This window comes from Rousettus aegyptiacus, unplaced genomic scaffold (assembly GCF_014176215.1).
Source record: "Rousettus aegyptiacus isolate mRouAeg1 unplaced genomic scaffold, mRouAeg1.p scaffold_m13_p_13, whole genome shotgun sequence".
Lineage (NCBI taxonomy): Eukaryota > Metazoa > Chordata > Mammalia > Chiroptera > Pteropodidae > Rousettus > Rousettus aegyptiacus.
The window spans coordinates 73,755,761-73,775,335 of NW_023416288.1; the positions used below are offsets into that span (position 1 = coordinate 73,755,761).

Genomic DNA, 19,575 nt, shown 5'->3' on the forward strand with positions numbered 1-19,575 from the left:
TAATTAAATTTGACAAATCAACATCAGATTATCTTGAAAGTGAATTAATAAGGATTTTCACTAAAGATTTAAAACACTTTTTTGTACTTACAATTCAGGGGGAAACCTCTCCTTTCACAAAATAAAGTGCAGTTTTAATGCCAAATAAAATTGAGTGGTTTTCATTTGCATTCTTAGCAAAATCAGAGAACAAAGAAATTACCACTCAACCAATCAGGTTTGTTTCTATGTGTGACAGAATACCAATCAAAATAGAAGATGTTTTCATTTATTTTCATGTTTTCTTTTCCACTCAGGAAAATAAAACTTAACATAAGAAATTAACGTAAGCATTTCATTTACTGGAAGAGGGGCAGTTTGGCAATTGTGCTGCATAAACTCATATAAAAACTAGTGCCATAATAAACACACACACACACACACACACACATATTGAGATGTTTTAAATATAGCAATATAAACCAATTTTAAAAAACTTTTTAAGAGCTTCTACTTTATAAACTTACTTTTTCTCTCAACAACCAAATTTAATGAACACTAATGATGAAATTTTTCAACAAATAAAACTAAAATAAATCATTGTCTTATGTTGTTATTCACTATTTCAGAATACATGGTACATTTTTCTTGATAGGAAACTATCTTAGATCAATAGCCTTCTATAATAATTAAGATTCTAAGCTGAAAAAAAGTACAATTTTGATTAGAATCAATGATCTGGTTTTTAAGAGAGTTTCTAGTATCCATGACAACAGTTGCTTTGACAAGATGTGCATATGGCATTACACTGCCAGCTGGTGTGAACAATGTTTGAACTACTGCATTGAGATGCTGAGCAAACAGAAAAAGTTGCCATGTCTTAACCCTCAGGGAAGGCAGTCATCCCCTGATCAATTATGAAAAGACAGATAGAGGGCTGCTACAGTCTGGCTCCAAGCAAGTTTCCTGAGAAGGCAGGCAGGCATAGAAACCAAAGCAAACAAACTGAATGCACTAGCACCATCTCCTAACAACACTGATTTGTCTTCCCATAGCAGGATCTGGCACAGTTTGTAAAGCATGCTTTTTTACATTTGGAAATACACTCACAACAATCTTCCTCCTGTTTTTAAAATTTTTCAAGTAGTTACAAGTCAAATGTTTCTAAGGATGGCATATTTCAGTGAACTCAGGGAAGTTTATTATAAAGTTCAGGTCCAACAAAAGACCAAATAAAATATTAATCTCATAAATACTTTATTATCACAAAACTGAAAATTTCACATTATAGTCTAAATAATATAGCTTTCTTTTTAAAATAAGAACATAAAATAACTACAAATGATATTTTTTAAATGGAATTTACTAAAGTGTGACTAGGTTGTGTCTACGTGAAACTCTCAAAAAAAAAATTAGTCAATTATTTTACTCTTTGGTGTCAAAATCCACACAGTTTGTCTAATACTTTTCATGTAATTGTTTTTCCCCCTCGAGTTCATTTTTTTTTTATTTTGTACATATCAGCCTTATTTAGTTTATATTTAATTCTGTAGTCATTTGCTATTCTTAAAGGATTCTAATGAATATAGTTCAGAATCCTGAAGTCATAAAATCATCCAATAGGACACCCTCATTTTAGCAAATGAGGAGACTGAGGCCTAGAGTAACCACATGATTTTTTCAATGTCTCCTGGTTTCCACAACAGATATTCCAGTGTGCCACCCTGTCTCTGTTCTATCAAAGGACCTGTTAGATGGTAATAAGTAAAATTCTAGTAAAGGAGAACACATGGCACCTTAATGAATTATTTTTTACCTAAATGGGGGCATATTCACTTAACAGAACTTATGGAAAAAACTACAATATAGTTTTTTTTATGTTTTGAATTTGTGTGTGTTTGGCTAGAATAACTATTGCAAAATATATATCATTTTTATGGCTAAGTGTTCCCACCATCCCTGACTTGATATCACCATATAGTTTACCAATACTTCACGGAGCTCTACACTCTTGTAACACTCCGATCATTTGACCAGTTATTACTAATAAACTGAAGAATCTCAAAGCTGGAAGAAACAACTTGGAAATTGATTAGCCTGCTTTTCCTATTTTGTTGATAAGTAATTAAAAAACCAATGCTACAATAACTTGATTAAAGTCACAAAGTAGTAGCATGGTCTGGTCAAAGGCTCAGGCTCTTGGCTCTAGGACCCTATCCATTTCACCACCCTGCATTACTTTTGTTCAACTCAAACCAACAAGCAACTCAATGGGATATGTAACACCCAATGGCTCCAGAAAGACACTAGAAAACTCGATAATTAGAACTGCAGTTCATGAAAATGTCACTAGACAAAAGCATACACATACACTGTTTTTAAAGGACCAATACTAATAATACCACAAGATAGTTGACTAAAACATGCTTCTGTCTTTAAAGTACTGTATTTTTCATATGTATTTACAGTTTTTTTTTTAAATAGTCAAGGATCATCTTTAAACACAAATGCTTATGAAAATGAACTCCTTGCCTATCTCAACATTCTTTTCGGAGACTGCTACAGTAAACATGAGAGGTGGAAGAACAAAAAAGCAATCCCAAGAGATCAGAAATTATTAAAAACTCCTAAGCAGAAATCTTTGGCAGTTTGCATTCTAACTGCAGTCATCACATGACATTTTTATTTCCATTATTCTAGATAACATTTTAGGACTGAATTTCAATAAAAAATTGTTCAGAGACATTTAATTCATCTTTGCAATTTATTATTGTAGCTACTCAAAAGATGAAAGATTATGAGCTAAATTACTTGCATTGATGTAAGGTGTTGGGTGTCAAATTAAAATAAAATATTAATTTGAAAATCACTTGTCCACCTAAATTAGTAAATAAAGAAGTTAAATGCCAGGGCCTTTCATAAAGTTCTATGAGTCATTTAAGCATTTATGTGATTATCTCTGCAAAAAAAATTAATTTACAAAAAAGGTAAAAGATATTTATCAAATTTAGTAATATCTGAGTCTGATTAAAATGAACAAAAAAGAGGTTTCTAAGGCAGCCAAACCTATCTAGTTTCCAAAAACACATTTGTTTTGAATTAAGGGTGCACTTGAGTTAATGAAGTTATCTAATTTTAGTAAATCTAAAGAAAATTAAGATAGGATATTTTAAAAACTGAAATCAGATTAAATTAAATATTTTGAAAAGAAATAAAGTCTGAATAGTAGATTAAATATATACTTTTTTTAGGCTGCAAAGGTGTAGAAATGCACATGTTATCCAGAATTCAGTGCATTTTGCTCTAAAATATTTATTAAAAACACTATTCCTAATAGTGACTGTAATTTCAAATAAACCACAATTTTGTAAGAAAAGCAAAATTCAAGCATATTACCTTTCTACAGTAGTAATAACTCAGGCTAGTTATGATCCTCTAGAAAAAGAGTAATTCTAATAAATAGTTCATTATGAGAATTAAGAGTGAAAACTCTTTTAACTTATCAGATATAAACTTTCTTTTTAAAGAACACCAAAAACTTTCTCCAGAAGTAAAATTGTTTAAGAATAGCTTAGAAGTACCCAGTGAAACTAAAAATGTTGAGTACCCTAAGGTTTATAAATAAATTCTTTTTTTTTAAGTAAATATATGTATATTTTGGGAAAAAACAGACATCACTCATATCTCTTCCCATAAAAATAGGAATACTTAACCTATCAGCCTGTTGCATTTGAGACATTAAAATGAAAAATGACATCTACACCCATTAATATCTTCAATGTATAAACAGCACAGCATGACACATTCTTGAGAGCTGAAGGCTACAAAATCTCTCAGAAACATAAATAACAAAGCACTCAGAAGCATATTTGATGTTGATATTCATCTCTGAGAAAAACACTGCTGCCTAGGCTTCTTATGAAAATAGATGCAGCCCAAATGGATCTCCTGTAATTGGTTTCAGATAGCGAGGTCAGAAGAAATATGATACAAGAAATGATTATGTGGAACAGGCGAAACAAGAATGTTTACACAGGCACTCCCTAGTTATACTGACAAGGGGTGTACACTTTGCAGATAACTAGAACTAAAAAAAAAAAAAAAAAAAAAAAGCCAGCAGGACATTCAGAATTTTGTTCTTCATACTGACATATTTTAACCTTTAACATATGATGCCTTTAACATGGTACTTTGAATATTGAAAATGTGTCAAACAGAATTCCATTTTCTAATTATTTTCACAAAGGTGACTGTTAAAAAGTATATTCGGATCCTTTCACAAAGGATATAAATTCCCTTTCTGTTTGGCCTTTCCTCACATTATATTCCTACTAAGGAGAATATACTGATAAATGTAATCTAAAGTCTCATAATGTTATTTAATAGAGAAAAATTAATCATCTAATTGTCATAACCTATTTTCTAAGAGCAATCTATCAAAGTGAAATTATGTATCTGTAGCTACTGACCTTTCATTTTATCATGGCTGATACATAATCAGACTAAGTTGTTGGAGAAAAAAACAGCTAATTACTAGAAAATATTTTTGAAAATAATTATTTTTTGTTTTACAGTATATTTTACATAAAGTTAAAGAATACATGTGTGGTTATATCGTGTTATATTGTGGACCTCTATGGAAGCCAAACTGAGAAACTAAGATCATTTATTTTATAGTACTACAATAAGAATGAGAAAGTCATTGTAGAGTATCTTATTTATCAATCAAATATCAGGCTATTTTGGCTTAGCATTCATGATGTAGATCCAAAGGAGAGACAATCAAAGTATTGAATATGTGATGGAATGGATCCTCAAGTCATCCTCAGAAGTTCTAACAAAGTCCTCAAAGTTCCAGTCCAAACCCAGTATTTAAAATATTCCAGTATGGCTCCAAAGTCCTAGATGAGCTCAGAAACCTGCAAAGTAAACTGGTGAGTTAATGGTAATTAATGGCTAAGATAGGTTTTGTTTTCTTCAGGTATTGAATCATACACTCATTCTATTCCTGGTATCCATATCTCTATTCTCTTCATTATTCTGCTGTTAATGATAACAAATTGCTAATGGTACACTTATAAAAAACATTAATATAATCCATAGCAATACTAAACACAATTCTTGTTCACATATTAAGAAATTATGTCCAACTTTAAAATTTTCAAAAAGAAAAGGTAAACATGAATTGGAACTAATTTTACTAAAACTTACAGTTTTACCTCATTTTTTTAACAGTACATGTTCCAGGAATTACAATGGTTTATCTGCATTTTCTCCATTATTTTTCTTTCTGCTATAAAATATTTTATTATTTTTCCCAAACATACTTTGGACCTACATTTGTTTCTCACATATTTTAACAGTTTATTTTTCTTATTATGAGGCCAATATCTTTTGTTTGGATATGGATTGAAAATTCATTACTGCTATATGTTATAATTTCAATAAGCATATCAGATATTAACTGAAAATACATGCTACTACATTAGAGTATAATATCAGAAAGTAAACTATTATTCGAATTCTGTATTCTGGATTCCTCCTGCAATTTAAAAGTACGATTGCCATAGAGTTAGCATTTGGGAAATTATTTTAAAGAATAGATTACATCAAAAATTACTTGTCATTAAAATTTATTTTTTGCAAGAATGTTCCAGATACCAAGGAAAGAACTAATTACTACACACTTATACAGGTAGGTGGATGATGTGACATTTTTTACCCTCAAAGAGCTTACTGTCCTTTAAGAAATATCCAGTTGAATGTCAAAAGACCATAAATATTTTTAAAACATTCCAGGAGTTCCTAAGTAGAAGAAATTATTTTCAGTTGGGGAGCTCAGATAAATTTTTATAAGGAAATAATATTTGGGCTGAACTTATAGAAGAAATAGTTCATCTTGTGGAGAAAGAAAAATGTGGCCATGTCAAACAGAAGTATAGAAAACAACAGTTTGTAAACAGTGAGAAGAAAATAATTGATCTTGGATAGAGCATGTGCTGAGTTTGAGAGCTAGTGAAACACCATAGGAAGGTTGGTTGGAGGTAATTAACGAATATAACTAAATGATAAGTGGCAAAGAGTCTAGATATAATTTAACAGTAAGAACAGATGTTTCTGAATCTGGAAATGATGGGATAAGCCTGGCCCAGGACAATATTGAGGTCATGTTGTGAAGGATAAATGAGAAGTGAATAGGGCGAGGAAAGACATGAAGTAGAAAGACCAGTAAAAGGTATGCGCAAGTGTTCACAAAAGAGATAAGAAGAACAGTAAGACTCACTTTAGTTGAAAACAGGAATCACAAGAGGAACTGTCAAAGTAGAACTGGCAGGACTTAGTAACTGTGTAACGGTAAAAGGCAGGAAGAGGTAAATGATGACTTCAAAATTTTAAGTCAAAGATAACTGAAAGAAAAGCTATGCCACTTTAGAAAGGGAGAAATCGGATTACAAAACACAGGTTTGGGGAAGATGATGTTATTTACCTGCTGGCAGGATAACCAAGAAAAGTTTTCTTTAGTAGATACTAATAATGCAGAGCTCTAGATTGAGAAGATTCCTGAAAGTAAGAGATTAGATGGTAGTTAAGACAAAGGGAGAATATTAGATTGCTAATAAGGAGAATGAGGAGAGGGGAAGAGTCAAGGCCTAAAACTTGGGGAACACCTACATTTCGTTGAAAGGAGATGAGGAGATAATGAAAAAGGAAAACAGTAAATGGGGAGGGGAGCATAGTAACAGAAGCCAAAAAGACCTCCAGAAAATGTTAAACATAGACTTACCATATGAGCCAGTAATTCCATCCCTAAGTATACACTCAAGAGAAATAAAAACACATGTCCACACAAGCAGTTGTTCATAACAGCTTTATTCATAACAGCCAAAAGGTAAAAATAACCCAAATGTCCATCAACTGAAAAATGAATGAATAAACAAAATGTGGTCTACCATATAATGGAATGTTATTCAGCCATAAAAGGAAATGAAGCACTGATACATTCTATGACATAAATGAACTCTGAAATCATTACACTAAGAGAAAGAAGTCAGTCATAAAGAACACGTATTGTATAATTCATTTATATGAAATGCCCCAAATAGGGAAATCTATAGAGACAAAAAGTAAATTAATAGTAGGGGCTGGGGGAAGGAAAGAATAAAAAGTGACTGCAAATGAGTTTGGGGTTTCTCTGAGAGTGGTGAAAATACTCTGAAATTAGATAGTGGTGATGATTACACTAGCCTTGTGAATATACCAAAAAACCACTGAATTGTATACTTTACAAGGATGAATTCTATGGTATGTAAATTACCTCAATAAAGCTGTTATTTATTCAAATAAAAAAGTGATGCCAATTACATCTTGATAAAGCTGGAAATAAAAGAAAGTAAGAAAAAATTGGGACAAAAAATGTGTAGAAAGATGAATGATGTTCTCAAACACGAAAACCTCAAATTGGCTAATGAAAGTTCTTGTTAATCTGAACATTTTCACGTGACCTATCAGATATCAGTCTCCACAAGGTATTGAATTAAAATCACTGGGAATAAATGGGGAAAACCTTTGCCATGAGTGCAAACAATTCTTTTGATAAGTTCTATGGAGATCAAAGTAAATGAGAGCTATAGTTTGACAGGTTTTATCTGTTTTTTTTTGTTTATTTGTTTGTTTGTTTTTGTTTAAGTAAAGAAAACTTGATAATGAGCGAATAAGAAGAAATTAAAGCTGTAACAAACAAAAGAGAATTGTGAAAGTCACTAGAGGAGATGGAAAAGGGCTAACTCATGGAGAAGGAACAGGTGATAGCTTTGTGGGAGAAGAAAGTATCCTCTGGGATAGGCTGAAGAGTTGGTAGGTAACTTTGCCCTGAAGGGGTAGGAAGAGGAGAGAGTTCACACTGATAATCTCAATTAATTCAGAGGTTAAAAAAGGCGCAGTTATTTATTGAGAATGAAAGAAAGATTGGAATTTCTGGGGAAACAAAAATGAGAAAGCTTTGCCATCGTCACTCTGAGAAATATAGCTGGTAAAACAAAAACTGATATTTAAAATGTTAAGTATGAAATGTGCTTCCACAGACATTGATGACACATAGAATATAAATGTCTTCTGGAACGTTGCCTCCAGAATTAAAGAACTGCCTACTTTTCCACTGCTCTAATTTGGTATCATCACTATTCAGTCACAGTCTTTGAACTTTTAACTGGGCCAAATGGCCTGGCACCTCCAATTATATCATGTAATAAGAATGAGTCACTTATATGGTATGTTATTGTGCATTCTGAACACCAGTTATCTTCCATTTTCAAAAAAAAAAGCCTCTATATCTATATATCTATATTTATTTATATCACCTATATCTATCTGTATCATCTATATCTATCTATATCATCTATATCTATGATGCTGCTGCTACTATTGGCATACTAATGGGCCTAGCATATTGTAATGCCTGAAACTTTACCTCAATATAGATTTAGTTCTCTGCAATCTATTCAAGGAGAAAAATGTCCCATTAGACAAGAATAATATCTTAAAAGCTTCATGTTCTATCATACTTTTCAAAACTGTATTCTAACCTTTTTTGAGATTGAGTGAAAGGGTTTATAACTTTATGAATGTGCCGGTGAGCTGCCTCTCTCTCCTCCCCCAGATCTATATCACCACATCTGCATGAATATACACATACGCAATGCACCCTATGCTATGGGAACACCTTCACTCAATGATCTTTTAGTATTGCAAAAAAGGATGAAAGCACATTCGGTATAACCACAATGCAATTCAGAAATATGCTGCATGTCATTAAAAAAAAGTACAAAAGGTTTCTATGGGAGTTAAGCAGAAACAAAAAGAAAGAAAAAGAGAATTAATGATTATTAAGTGCTCATTATATGCAAGGCATAATTCTATATCCTGGGCACACTATTTCATTTCATCCTAAAAACACCCTCCTTTGTCATAGATGTGTGAACTGAAGCTCAGAGTATTTAGGTTATATGTCCAAGCTGTTTCGCATGTTTTGAAATGGCATAGAGATTTGAACAACCATCTGGCTGACTTTGAAGCTCATGCCCTTTCCACAAGGGATAATTAGGAAGAGTGTATCATTGAAGAGACTTTTATACAGTAAAAGATTTAAGTAAAAAACTGCTTTGGGCATAAAAATAACAAAATAAATTCTGAGTCACTAATGACATTGCTAGTTATGCCAACTAAAATAGCATAAAGAATTCCAAGATCTTATTTAAATTGTTTTTATTTTTCCTTATTTTTCATGAGGAGAATTAGACATACAAGCTTATATACTAAAGGGAATTTACTATCCTTAAAAGACTGGGTCTTTTAAGTTATTCAGCACTTGATTCAGGATGTTGCTTACCGACAAGAAACCAATATTAAAGATGAAAAATTTTAACAATCATCTTATATCACAACCAAATACAAAACAATATCATTTGTTAACAAGCATTAAATAATATGTACTATGTTCTGATGGAGTTAGAAGTAGATTTGGCAGATAAAATAGAAGATAATCAGTTCAATTTGAATTTATTTGTGTTTTTGCTTGCTAAATCTGGCAATCTTAGCTAAAAAAAAAAAAAAGGCATTTCAGAACGTTACAAGAAACCAGGATTTTTTTATACTGAGTTTTTCATTTAAAGGTAAACACTATTCATCTTATCAGTGGAAATGTTTTTTTTTTTTTTTTTTTTGTCCTAATAAGTAATGATATCATCTTACCTATATTTTACAAGTGAGTTAGGCTAGTGACCTGTGGGCTTAGGCTGCTTTCCTGTGAGAAAATGCTCAGTGGCTACAAATGCATGTCAAAGGCTGAGGTGGACCACTACAAAGGAAAAGTGAGCACACAAGTTATTGAAAAAGCTAGAACAATAAAAACAGAGGAAAGGTTACTTTTAGAGTTTACACTCTAGCTTCCTGAAATTGAGATGTAGATGAGAAAAATGCAAAACTTTAGTTCTCCATTCACCTTTCCCTCTGAAAGGATGAGGCTCTGTAGCCAGGAACCCTGAGGCAAAGATTATGACCCTGTCTGGCACCAAGGGGAAGAAATGGTACCGCAAATCTAAAGGAAAGAGCCTTGAGGCAGAGTGCTTCTGCTTAGGTAACCCAGAAGCTAACAGGCTAGTCCCAGAGGAGGAAAGAGATGGTGAGAGCAAAACTATTTGAGGGATGAGACCTTGATTAGTTCTGGTGCAGACACAGTGGGTTAAGAACCTCTAAAGGAAAGCCCCTAAAGCTAAAATTAGAGTGTTCTTAGAAACAAAACGACAGAGTTGCCAGAGACCTCAGAAATTCCAAGTTCTAATCCCAGCATCATTCCAAGTTTTTGTATGACTTCAGTGATGAACTCTGAATAAATTTCTTCTTCCCAGTCTACAATTTTCTAGTCTTACTGGGCAATCTAAAGAGTGAAAGATAAAACTCGAGGAGAGGAAATGCTAATCATTGACAACCAATTGCTGATGACCCACTGCAATTATTCAAAAAATATTTAATGAATGAATGGAGGCAGAAATCCATTTACGTTAAGTTCATAGTTAGAATTTTGTATTTTTAGACTATATTATTTGTAATATAAATTACACATATATGCCTGTGTAATATATTTTGCAACTAATTACCAAAGATAGATTTTAGAGATCTTGGGCAAATTCACCTTAGAGAGAAACCTGGAGTTTTTCCATTTTGTGTTCTAGCTATTATCCAGCTTAGGTTTGATTTTCTTTAGCATATAAAGTGATAAATTGTAGTCGTTAACATTATACTGTGCATAAGAGTGTTCTTTTGAATAAAATAAAATATAAACCAGTAGTGATAATAGTCATCACTTTAATACATCAATAACTATGCATCTGTGTAATTTTTATGGGATCTTCTGGGCTTTTGCTCTAGAAATTTTCTCAAGTGTCCTGAGTCTTTACATTTTAACTCTATCAAAGAGGTTAAAAAATATTTTTGATTTCAAAATAATTTCTTATATATAATTATCTGTAATATGACTCATAGTAAGTTGTATAAAAATAAAATATTTATAATACACACTTAGACCATAGTACCCCTTGATAGAAATCAACAGCTCAAGAACCGGGAGACAGGAGAGCCCAAAAAAGTCTTCATGCTTGTAAGAAATGATTTGATAAAAAAAAAAAAAAAAAAAAAAAAATGTTTCTAAAGGTGACTATCTCTCTACTGTTTTGTTCTCATGCTTTAAATTCCACTGCTGTAAAGAGACTTAGGACTAAAAAGGCTTGGAGCAAACAAAATTTATCTGCAGAGTTTGGTCACTGGCCCACTTTTGAAGAAATCTGAACTCAAGGAGCAAGTCTATGCATCCTGCCTTAATGTAAGCAGCATTTCTATTGGAAAACCTAACTTATCTGATAATCTTACTTGTTAAATGAATATGTTTAATAATCCTTAATATCTAGTACTATGATCTCCTTAAGGGCCAGTAATGTTTCTAAAAATTTTTATGTCCCCAGAAATGCAGATCACAGTAACTTGCCCCTAGTCACTCAAAAGATATTTAATTAAAAAGTATGTTTCTTTAGACATTTCTAAACTTGTAAAACACATGGAGAGCTTAGCTGGTTTCAGATATTTGAGATGTAACATATACTCAGGGAAGAAACTTTACACTCCTCCAGGAATAGTCACAATGCCTTGCATGCAGTAGGTCTTCTTTAGACCTCTATGTAGATAAATCTAGAGGATTGCCTAGTGATCTACAGCACTAAAATGAGCATATATAAGACTTCTTTCCTTTTATCAAGTTATATGAAATATTTTATCTATGACTTTTCCACAATATATTATCTTTCATTATTTAATTTTAGTCACAATCCAAAAAAGGACAATTGATTGTAAGAAAATTTTTATCTCACTTTCTTCAGTTAGAGTTCTTCAATTCTTTTAGGCAAATTGCATAAGCATAAAAGGAAATTGTTCTGTAATTTGCCTTTCAAGCATAGGTCTAGAAAAAAATCTACACATGTGAGTGTTTTAGTTACTCAGTTTCAAAATTTGCTTACATACCAATGCAAGTATTTTTCATGCTTTTCCAGGCTCAGTTACCTACAAAATTAGAATTCTACTAAAATATTTTTAATATTTACTAATGTCCATGTACACCTAAAGAAGTACACTGTGGGAAAGAATAATCTATTGAGGCAAAAACAACACAGTTATTTTGAATTAAAAACAAAAAGAATTTTCAAATTCACTAAAGCATCCCAATATTTCCAATGCTTACAAAACTCATTTTTCATTTAATATCATTCTCTTCTGTTAGATATTTACATTTTTCAATTTTTTCAATATTAAGTAACATTACAATGAATTTCCTTGTAATTCAGCCCTGCAATTATCTCCCAAAAAGTTTAATCTTGAGGTCAAATCCCAGTCAGAATTTAAAATCTTTTTAAAACAGACAAAAATATTTCACTTTAATTTGCTTTTCATACCTTATTAGAAAGTGATGCTTTAAATACATCTAAATACATGCAGACTTATTTTTGTAGTCTCACTTAAAATTACTGATTCGATGGACTACTGAACTTCACTCATTTACTCATTCAACTAATATATATTAAGTCCTTACTCTTTGTTAGCTACTATAAATGAAATGTGGACCAGATAAGAATGTTCCTGTCCTCTCAGAGTTTGTAATTTAATCACTGACAAGAAACAATGACCCTATAGTGTTGCTTTTAATCTTTTTGTTTCTTCATAGTGTTATATACTACATGACACAGATGATTAAATTACATTGGTCATACTTTGCCTTTAAAATTCATTATTCACAATATGGTACTTGCAAATAATGTGAGGAAGAACTATTCATCAAAAAATATAAAAAGTTCACCTGGGGTGAACTCCATTGTAGCTGGTAATTAAGAAGGAAGATTATATTTTTAATTATGAAAAAGTAACTTCATTGCATTCAGAAACAATTTTTCTGTAAGGTAAGACAAAACTTTTAAAAAGAAAATAAACCACTTGATTGATAAGGACCTAATTACCTGATCCTGCGACAGAGAGTGTGCTAAAGTTTCTTTCAAAAGTGGCTTCCGTTTTAAATACATAAAGTTTCTGCGCCGAGGAGCAAGCTGTTTAACCACACATTTAAAAAAAAAAAATGCTTTCCAATTTAATGTTTCTCCCCTTTAAATTAATCATTTTAGCTTATTATCAGAAAGGAAGCACATGAAGGAATGCTTATAGAAAGATGAATAGTTAAACTGGAAATTAAAACTTTATTCTGAGGGTCACACAGGGAAGAAGCTTTGTAATCTTGGAGAAGTCCCAATTGGCCTTTGCTCAAAATGGCACTCTTCTCCCAATGTCTCAAAAGATATTAAACCTCTCATAGAAGGGGGATTTTGTTGTCCCCCACAAAGGGTTCTTATGATTGCAGAATGATCTATTTAAGAACTGCACACTTTCTCATGGAGGACACATTTTGGCGCTCTCTTGTAATTATCTTCATTTACATACTGGCACCTAACAGGCCACTCACTAGAGTGGAACAATAAGCTGCGCTTGCTCTGATCATCTCTATGTTGAAGTTAAGCCATTACACTGAATCCGGAGACATGCTTGCGAAGTCCCCTGGCATTTCTACTGCTATCACTTCTATGTTGTTATAGGAAAATGATCACTGCCAGAATCCTCTGGCAGAAACTCAATTTCTGAGTCCAATACTAATTCATTACAAAGTCTACAACAGCTGGGACATTGGTATACACAAATGAGTCATTCTGAAATTGGAGGACAAATCCAAAATACACACACAAAACTTTCCTGTGATTCCACAGCCATGGAAATAGCTGTAAAAAAGGAGAATCTTGTCAACATCTCACCCTGCCCACATCAAATTAGACCCTTGTAATTTGAGTCTCTATGGTGTGCTACCTTCCTAAGCTCTGTTTATTAAGAACTGTTTTTAAAGGTCTCAATTATGTCATGTAGTGTGACTTGGAAGTATGAGGATGAGACCTGTAATGTAGGGGATAACATAAAGGACACCTTGCGCACACCTATCTAGCCATACAATAGTCACCGTCTATGAAATAAAAAGTGTTCCAAAGATGAGTTAGTAATAAGCACCAGGGAAGAACCGTAGGTAGAACAGAAGCGTAGTACAAAGTAGAATGGGTGACAGAGATTGAAAATAGTGAAAGTGCTTTTTTTCTATGTCTACTTGCTTTAAGAATGATATCAAGTAACTAATGAAGTGACGAACTCCAACAGAATTTCCAGTTCCTTACAATTTAATAGATTCTTTGAGAATAATAGAGCTGCTACTGTTTTATGCAACTCTTGGAAAACTACCTTTATTACACCATGGTATCTGCATAATAGTTCACTGTCAAGTGCTGTTTCTGCTAAGTTACTCAATTAATTCCTATATGAAAAAAATATAAAAATTGTTTCATATGCAAGAAAAATAAGAATATATTTAAATATCACAAATTTATTTGAATATTGACAAATATAGATGTAATTTACAAATATTTTGTGAAGTATTAATCCTTTGTTTAAATAATGGAATGATTATATTTCAAAATCATATTTAAATTTATTTTGTAATTCTATATACACTATATGGAAAGGAAAAACAACACAGATAAATATACAAATATAATAGATGTTTTTTTCATGGGTTACCTGGAGATGTTTTTAAATCAAATTAAAATGATAAAATTAATATTCAAGTGTGGCCACAATGCCACAAATATTTTTGCATATGAGAAATAAATACTAGTAATTTTAGCCTCTATTTTGATTTAAAAGAGGGAATTGTTGGTAATTTGCTACGTGTCCTTTGTTCACAATCTATAAGAACAAGTAATTTAACTCTGAATATCCCCAATGAATATTTAAACAACAAAACTCTGTTATGTCAGATTCTAAAAACTGGACTTAGCTAAAATTTACATTTAAGAAGAAATAGTTTACTTTGCAGATTTATGTTTAAATAGTACTACAGAAAGAATATGGAAAACGGTGAAAAACAAACTAATTTTGAGGACTTCTCTATCCGAAAACTTTGTTATGAAAACTGCAAATCATGCTAAATTTTCATTTTGATTCACTCAGAATGTCTACTATAATGGTTTCTTACTCAGATGGTCATCAGAATCACAGGATTAATTAATGGGGGCTATTTTATAAAGATATATTCTTGGGTTCCACCTACAGAGATTCTCATTTAATTAAGTTTGAAGTAGGATCTAAAGTTGTCAATTTTCTTATAAGCTCCTCAAGTGATTTTGATGATGAACCAAGTCTGAGAACGATTGTTCTAGTAGGTAAAATTTTGATAGTAATTACAGTCATGTTTATTACTATTACTGTTATTATACATTATAATGATATCATAATACATTACCCAATGCATGGTGAGAAGATATCACAATTAATTGGTTCCACTTCCACCATGTTTTACTCATCACTAATACTACTATGGCAAAATCAAAAAAAAAAAAAAAGAATATTTCATTAAATTCCTTCAAATTGTACTGGGTAAGTAGGCCTAGAGAGGTTAATTTGCCAATTTCACAAAGTTTGTTAATAGTATTTATGTGACTCTAAGAATTCTAATTTTCTTTCATTTTTATTACTATATCACCAATTTTAAAAGTCTACATATAAAAATAACACTTAAATAATTTGGATTATCCTATTCTCCATTTAGTTTCTAGCACATGACATCCCTTCTTTCAAGACCCTGTTCCTTATTCATTGCACCATCTCTAGAGAGCTCTATCAGAAATCACTGGGCAAGCCTTTGGCTGCCCTCCTCATTCATGTTTCAAGAAACTTATCTGTGTGCTTCCATGGCAATTATATGAAGCCACTTCCAGCTCACTCCCCTTACTGTTAGGTCTACAGAGCCTCAGAGATCTGCACTAGGGCAAAAAGATCCAGAGATTCTATTACTATTATTTTAGTTACATTATCGTTAAATAATTTTTGAGGGTTGTGCGGGATCATTTACAACACTGTTTCTATGGGAACAGGAATTTCTGTTTCTAAACATCGGGTCTGGAAATAATTATGTGCAACAAAACCTAGTAGTAAGTAGGGGACAGAGTGTTAGTGCATCTTAGTCAATGAAAGCATTAATAATCACGCTTCTCTCATATCAAGGTCTGTGCTTTTCTGTTCACTTCAAAAAAGTCCTGTAAACAGGCACTAAGAAAATGGTTTTTAACAAGTGTAAATTAATGACTAACGATATCGAAAAATGAAAGAATATCCATTATACTCAAACAAAATCAAACTTCCATTATAACAATTTTCAGCTGATAAATTAATAAAGATATACAATATGGTTGAGCATTTATTTTTATATTCTACCAGTTTACCATTTTCATTTTGTTGTTGTTTGTAAAGGTTTCTTTGTAGGGGGAGAAAAAGTAATATTTTATGCTAAATTACTGAAAATTAATCAAGAATAATTATTAAAGATATAACATGTAAAAGCAAATAATTATGCACAATGAAATTTTAGCAATTAAATATAACCTCATTTATAGATAAAAATGTTGGCTTTCATGAGAAAAATAATGTAATCAAAAGTTAGAAACACCACAGTGAAATATTCTTCTTACTAACAAATTATGAATTTAATGTACCATTAGTAAGAGCAAATTTTAATTTTATAGCATAACTGTTTAGTCATCAGCCCTGAAGTTTAACTTCCCTTGTACTGCACTCCAATGCATGTCCTAAGGCAAGCTGTCTGATAAATTCTCCTCTAAAGATTTGGCTGGTCTTTGGTTCTCCGCTGAATTTATTCCTTTTGTCCCCCCACATACTCACTGATGCAAAAGCTTTCTGTTGCAAGATTCTTTCTTTGATTCATATCTTTTTTCATTGCCCAAGCACACAACCAGTTTGTATCAAGAGACATAGAGAAATGTCAGTATGTATTTTTTAAAGTGCCCTTTATTCTATCTTTATATCCATTTGGTTCAAAAGATTACACATTTGTCTATGAGAAGTATTAACTTAAAGAAAAGTTTGCAGAATCAACCTTGTAAAGTATGAATATGCAAAGTGAGGCCTTTCAAAGAGGTAAAAGTTAAGTCTGAACTGTATCTTTTTTCCTTTCTTCTTATGCTAGCTATTTTCATGTTCCATCCACTTCCTACCCATTTCCTCTGCTTTCTTTACCAACCCTTAAACACTAAATAATTGGCACAGCCATAAAGAGATTAATTGAATGAAACAGACATTGACTTTCGGGAATTTAGTTATAAAAACAGAATAACACATCAATGATGGAAATGAAAGCCCTATGTCTCTACCAATAACCAAGGTAGCTTAATTACATTGAGCTGAAAATTTTGGCTCATCTCATTCAGGAGTCTCATCTAAATACTTTATATGTGAACGCTTAAGGCAGGGCACTGAAACATGAAAGCAGTATGGACAAAAAGGAATTTGTAAGCTTCTCTTCCTCTGTTCATCTTTCAAATTGTCAACGTTTCCCAGTACTCATTCACTTTCCTCACTTTCTTTTTTCTTAACACTCTATACACTGGCTGTTAATTCTCCGCCTTGATTACATGACTTGCACCTCATCCAAAATCTCACTGTTTTAAGTGACCAACGGTCTTTGGACATCTTCTCTTCTTCCTTCGCCTTTTATTCCCTCTCACTTGTCTCCCATTCATTAGGTACTTTTACTCAGACTCATAATTTTATATGCCATTTTTATGCTAACAACTTAGATTTATATCTCCTGTTCCCACGCCTTCAGTGAACTCAGAATGTATGTCAATTTGCTTTGATCATATACCATTTGGCTCTCAAGTAAGCATATGAAATGAAACAATTCATCAACTGAACCGCTTATTAACAAAACCACCCCCCAAGAAAAAACGTAAAACAAACAAAAAACAAATCAAAGACAAATGAATCAAAAAACAAAAACAAAAAACTGTTGCTTTCTCAATTTATCGATTTGAAGGAACCCTAAATGTTGCAATCATCTTTGATTCCTTTATCTCTCACATCCTTTACATCAATATAACAAGAAAATCTTTGGAATGAGATCAGGATTTGTGAAACTTCATGCCACTTCTGTGGCAACCAGCGTAGTTCAAGCTCCCATCCTTTCTTTTTCCTTTTTTTATTAAATTTATTGGGGGTGACATTGGTTAATAAAATTATATAAGTTTCAAGTGTACAATTCTTTCCTGGTGTCTTATAACACCCCTCTACCTGGTTTCTCTGTTTTTTTCCTTTTCACTCCCTTTCATGTACTTTCACACAGTAGCCAAAATTCCTTTAAAAACCTACTGTATCATGTTAATTACCTTTTTAAAAGACTTCTCAGGAATTCTGTTACTTGGATTAAAATCTGTACATAAACTATCAGACCGAATATCATTCCACCATTCTCTTTACTTATTTTGCTCTAGACATACTGATCTTCTTGCTAAACCTCAAACAGATAACACACTCTCATATCAAAGCCATTGAACACATTGTTTCCTCTGCTTAGAATCTCTCAAACACACAGGACTCAACCCTTTTCTCCTTTAAGATCTCTACTAAGGTGTTCCTCATCACAGAGGTCTTGACTAATATGTCTAAAAGAGCATCCCTCTGTAATTTATCCCATTAGCCTCAAACTTTATTTTTCATCATAGTATTTATTATTACATTATAATATATTTGCTCATTGGCCATGTTCATAACTAGAATGTAAACTCCAAGAAGGCAGAGACTTTATTGTGTGTGTATACACATCTCCAGTACTAAGAATAGTACTTTGCATATAGTAGATGTTTAATAAATATTTGCCTAAAGTATGAACAAATTATTAAATATACTCCAAAAAATAACATAGCTTAATTATCATATACTAAAGTCTTCCAATTCCCTATCTCTAGTATGAACCTGTATTTCTGTTGAAAAAAAAATGTTTTTACTTGGATGTCCCACAGGCATCACAAATTTAAACATCTTATTCACGATTTTGATTAAGATTAACAGCAGTCCCCAGCCTACACACACACACACACACACACACACACACACACACACACACACACACACACGTTTAGAGACATACTAGATTTATCCCCTTTTTTGGGTCCCCCCACACCCAATGAAATCCATTCTCAAGTCTTGTCAATGCTACCTCCTAAGTTTTTGTATTCATTTCCCTTTCGTCATCACAGATACTGCCTCTCAGTTTTATCTCATGATCATCTACTGGAATCATCTACTATCTGAATACCCAATTTTTATTTTTAAGGTTTAACTCCAGTTAATCCATTACTGTTGTTATGCTAACTTTTTAAAATTCAAACTTAATTATGTCATTCTCTAGTAAACTGCCCTTCAATGGTTCTCATTTCTAAAACAGGATTAACAGGTTAAACCTGAAGGTGGGTTCTTCTTACAGCTCTTCTCTCCTTAATTTCTATCCCAAAGTAGACTGCTTAGGTTCTCTAGGGTAGGGATCCCCAACTCTCCCCAGCACTACCATCACCAGTTCAGCTCCACCTCAGATTATCAGACATTAGATTCTATTAGGTGCAC

General features: G+C 32.3%; 1 protein-coding gene across 1 annotated transcript in view; it reads right to left on the minus strand.

The window, feature by feature from the left end:
- Positions 1-19,575, minus strand: part of FOXP2 (forkhead box P2) — a 336,947-nt gene that overhangs the window by 146,040 nt on the left and 171,332 nt on the right. The window lies entirely within an intron of this gene.